This window comes from Carassius auratus, unplaced genomic scaffold, assembly GCF_003368295.1.
Source record: "Carassius auratus strain Wakin unplaced genomic scaffold, ASM336829v1 scaf_tig00217396, whole genome shotgun sequence".
NCBI lineage: Eukaryota > Metazoa > Chordata > Actinopteri > Cypriniformes > Cyprinidae > Carassius > Carassius auratus.
Window position 1 is genome coordinate 25,086 of NW_020529046.1, and position 5,314 is coordinate 30,399.

Sequence of the window (5,314 nt, forward strand, 5' to 3'; positions counted from 1 at the left end):
TAGTGATGCATATTACTAATCAAAAAATAAGTTTTGATATATTTACAGTAGGACATTTAATATCTTCATGGAACATGATCTTTACTTAATATCCTAATGATTTTTTATTACGTAAAAATGACCATTAACTTGGAAATAACTGACCATAGTTCGCTGAAAAGATGAAAAGAACAATACTCTAAAAACTGAAGGTGCCTCAGAAATCCTTTTGAGTGCTGGAGGAACTTAATCATTTATTTTAAGTGCCTCGAAGCTCTTTTTCTCATCATATTGTTCCTGGAGGAAACATTATAGTCTTTGCAGTTGATGTAAGAACTCTTTGGATGTTTGAAGCACTTTGTTTCCAGTTCTGAGCTTCTGGAGTCACTCTTTCATTACACGAGAACTCAAAGTGCTCCAGAGGTTCCTGGAGGAACTCAAATTATTAAAAAGGGTTATTGTGAAAGTTATTTTTTTCTCCAGATTGCGCTTTTATCTGCCTTTGTTGGATTTTAAATATATTTCGTTGTATAACTTAAATACTGCAATAACTAAAAATAGTTTTATTGAAATGTTAAATCATTTGAAGGTGAATAGTTTACCCTGAAACTTTAAAGCAGACATTAAAATATTATTGAAATAAATATGGCTCAACAAATTCATTTTAATAAAATACGCTAATTATAACAATCAGTACAAGAGTAATATTTATACTTTTTTTATTTCCCTAAAAAAATAAGTTTATTCAGAAATAATTGTTCAGCTGTAGTCTGTTTTTCTTTTCTGAACTATTTGTTGTTGTTTAATTTATTTTTAATAGTTACACATCCATGTTACATGTAACTGAGGTTATCTAGTAAGATATTAGCCTAATTTTTGAGTAATTCATTTTTTTTAAATAATTTTCTCTCCTCAGGTCATCCAGTATAACTTACATGAGTTCTCTTAAAATCTCGAAGGGTTCACAGAGCAGCACGATGTAAGTATTTATTTATTTGACATTGAAATAACTGAAATGTTTTTCTGTTCTTTTTTCTTTTATTATCTTCTGAGAAATCCTAGCCTTGCTGAACCTGTTACATGATGATCCTGCTGTGCTGGACTTTATATGATAAATGAGGTAAGTCTGAGTTTGTGCACGTGTGTATACATATATATAGTGTACACACACACATTACATACACTGTGTGTGTTATTGTAATAGACATTGTGCATTTAATTACTCCACAACCATTAATCAATTCACTAATATGACAAAAATAGTCTTGAGCTTTGCTGACATCTAATGGACAAAGTTAGATACTGCATCTAGACAAATCCTGAAAGGTCATTTTTGAAGATATCAGTTTGAGATATAAGTTTAACATGTTTTATAAAATATTTTCTAGTATAAAAATGTTGTCATACACTAAAACCTCTATAACATTTCTGTTTCACTTTAACTTTTAAAGTATTTGTTAACTATGACGTTATTTTATTGCACCAACTTTGCATAGATGGCAATTTCACATTGTCAGGTAGAAAAATAGCAGAAATATTTATGAAAAGTTGAACAAAATATCATTTACTGAACAATAATTATATATACATAAAATAATTTAGATTTAGATTATTTTTTAAAATCATTTAGATTTTAAAAACTAAAGCAAATTATAAAAAAAAAAAAATAGAAGAACAATGTTTGCAGATTTTTAATAATAAAATTCATTATTTTAATCTTGCATTTGATAATTGTGTAAATTCATTTATTATAACTGACAGGTGTGATGATCAGTGGACTTGAGTTTTTACCTCCATCATTAGGTTCTGGGCTAAAAAATGGATAGAGTTTTTCAGTGAAAGACTGAGCAGTGAAAGAGTAGATATGAGAGCTGGACTCCACATCATAAAAGGAGACCAGACCCTCCTCATAATCCACAAACACACCGACCCGCTGCGGCTTCACTCTCAGAGACAGAGAGACAGGAGGACCAGCACAGGCTTTATATTCATCTCCATTCCTCAGAAACACAGTCCAGTATCCATCACTGGGTCTCAGTCTGATCTGTCCCTTCCTGTTAATGGATTCTCTGACCACTCCTAAATCCCATTGAGTCTTTCCCTTCACCTGCACCTCAAAATAAAATCTCCCTGAGCAGAATCCCTCCTTTCCCAGGACACAGACACATGTATCAAATCTCTCTGGTTTGTCTGGGAGTTTCTGTCTAATGTCTCCATCTCTCACTTGTTTTCCATCATCAGACAGAATGAGATATGGATTAGCTGTATCAGGATCCAGAGTCACATCCACTGAGAAAACAGAGAATACAGATATTCTGTGATGCTGATGTTTTTAGTTCACCCAGTGTTGAATCAGATTGTAGTGCAGTAATGAAGCAGTGAGTGTATGAATGTAAACTAGTGTAGTGCAGACAGCACACTGTACCTGCATACTGCTGCATCCACTTCAGCTCTGTAGAGACTAATGACAAGAAAACAATCAGATCTGAAGCTTATATTTAAAGAACAGAGTACACTATCATGTTTCTATCTGATCAGTGTGTATTGATGTACCAGTTAGTGTGAGTTTCTCATCTATAGTGTCCTTCAGTTGAGTCAGAGCTCTCCTCAGAGTCTCCAGAGTCTCATGAGTCTTCATACTGATCTCAGGCCAGTTCCTGGTGTTTCTAGAGCTGCACAGGGATGAGTGAATCTACAGCAGGAGAGAGGAGAAATCCTTCAGCATGTCATATCCTGCATTATGATTGATCAGAGAGATCATGTTGACTGACCTGTAGGAGGTGGAGGTGATCTTCAGTGTGTGAGAGCTGCTCCAGCTCAGTGTTTCTCATCTTTAGCTCAGTGATCTCCTGCTCCAGCTCTTCAATCAGCTCTTGCTCCTGTTTCTCTGCTGCTTTCTGCTGCTCCTCCATCATCTCCAGCAGTTCAGTCTGATGTCTCTCAATGGAGCGGATGAGATCAGTGAAGAGCTCCACACGGACTGCTTTCTCCTTCTCTGTGTTTCTCTGCTCAACCAGGACAGGCAACACATTATTAGCAGTGTTTGCTAACAGAAGAATCTGTGTAACTATTGCTCATACATTTTTGTTCACATACATAGGCTACATGTGTTTTCAGAATCCCTCAAATGAAGTATTAAACTTCACTCTGCACCCTGGACGAGAGCAGAACAAGCCCTGGACATTTTACTTCTTGTTTTATTGGCTGTTGCTGGATATTTGAGTCTGATAGTCATCTGTCATTCGTTTGATTGTTTGTTTATTTTGTTATTGTTATGTCTTCTCAATGTCTCTAAACATTGAAGTTTGTTGAAATGGTAAATATTTACATTTATTTTATTCTATTATTTTAAACTCACTTTTCTGACTTCTGCTGAGTGTTTGATGTCTTGAATCTTCTTGATTCTGTTCTGGATCATCAGCTGCACGTCTTTCTGTGTCTTCATCAGTTCAGTCTATAGAGAGAACAACACAGACACGTTTATCATAACACAGATTAAACTCACAATATGAAATAAAATCTGATTCCTCGTGATATCAGTCCTTTAAAAGAATAATAACGTCTACCTTCTTCTCTTGACTCTCCTCTTCTATAGGAACAGTGTTGTGGTTCTTGTTGTCTGTCTCGGTGCAGAATGAACACACACATGTCTGATCATCTCTACAGAACAGATCCAGAGGTCTCTCGTGTTTCTGACATATATAGTCCTCCAGATTACTCACAGGATCCATTCAGTTTGTGTTTCTTCAAACGTGTCACTCTCAAATGAGGCTCCAGGTGAGTTTCACAGTAAGAGCTCTGACACACCAGACACGACTTCAGCGCTTTCAGCTTTCTTTCCTCACAGAAGTCACACAGAACTTCAGTTGTTTTCTCAGGACTTTTCTTCTTACAGTGATCTACGAGCTCTCGGAGTGTGGTATTAATCTTGAGATCAGGTCTTTGCTTGAATGTTTCTTTACAGTATGGACAGCTGCAGGTCTGGCTGTTGTCCCAGCACTTATTCAGACAGATCTTGCAGAAGTTGTGTCCACATGGAGTCGAGACTGGATCAGTGAACACATCCAGACATACAGAGCACTGAATCTCCTCAGACAGTGAACTCATGGAGGATGACATGACTGGAAAGAGACATTATTTAGGATTAGTGTGAACTCCTTCAATACTGTTTATGAAGAATCCCATGATGCACCTCATGAAGCTGGTTGAATGTAAAGAGTGTTTAGAGACAAAGAGTGCTGAAGAAACTCAGATATAAAGAGATCATGTACAGTCAGCTGGTTATTATTGTAAAATGAACCCAGACAAGCTGATCAGAACCTAAATGTGAAGCTCATTACATAACCCACTTACCTAAATAAATAAAATAAATAAATAAATAAATGTAGAATTAAATTATTTGATCTGCTTTACATTCCTGAACCTGCACATTTTCAAAATTATATAAGAAATGTCAAAGTCAAAGTGTTTTTTTCTGGGTTATTGACTTACATGGAGGATCATATTCAAAACTCTGTCTCCTGGTTTTTCTTGCTGTTAGTGAAGATTCTGCCATTGTTCTTTCCCTCTTAAAGCCTTTTAAAGAAAAATGATAGTTTAACTGGTTAAAATGTGAGAACTGATAGTGATGGAAACACAATCATTCGTTTGAAACAAAGTGAGAGACTCGTAAACTTACTGAGGCAATCTGAACTATGACCTTCTGTTTAAAGAAAGTACAAAGTACAAGCTTTATATTTCCAACAAAACATATATATCTCTTTATCAAAAATTAGATTAATCTTTCCACAAAATATATTATATGATCATAAGTTATTGTGTAATGTAAAAGTGATTTTCAGCTGCAGTGAAGCAGGTTTGTGTTCAGTTTGTCTGCAGGTCATTTACTTCCTGTTTTACCTGTTTGTCTTTATGTCGCGTGACAAAATGACAGAAACACCAAACTTTGTTCGATCTAATGACATACTGTTAATACAATTCTGATATCATTTCAGTGCAGTAAAAACTAAAGTATCTGAGTATTTGACACGCTTAAACCTGCTTCTGTTCAACTCATTCCAGTCTGACATAAAACTCTACTAAACCAGACCACAGCCATTAGAAACCTGTTCAGGACAATCTCTCTTATATTTCTATCACTTACCTGTGAGTATCAGATGTGTTCACAAGTGTCTCTGAACGACTCAATATTCTGTTGTTTAAAGAGTTCGATGGTTTCTGGCGTCCATGTTGTTGATCAAGTAAGTTTCACTTTCTCGAGTCTCTCACTGAACTACAGTGATGTCAGAGCTGCTCAGGGTGTGTTCTATGGAAAGCCAAATGGGTCAGAATTCGC

The 5,314-nt window shown here is 35.7% G+C and overlaps 1 pseudogene; it reads right to left on the reverse strand.

Annotated features, from left to right (window-relative positions):
- Positions 1-1,682: 1,682 nt before the first annotated feature.
- On the reverse strand, positions 1,683-5,236 carry LOC113100876 (E3 ubiquitin-protein ligase TRIM39-like; annotated as a pseudogene).
- Between the last annotated feature and the right edge of the window lie 78 nt (positions 5,237-5,314).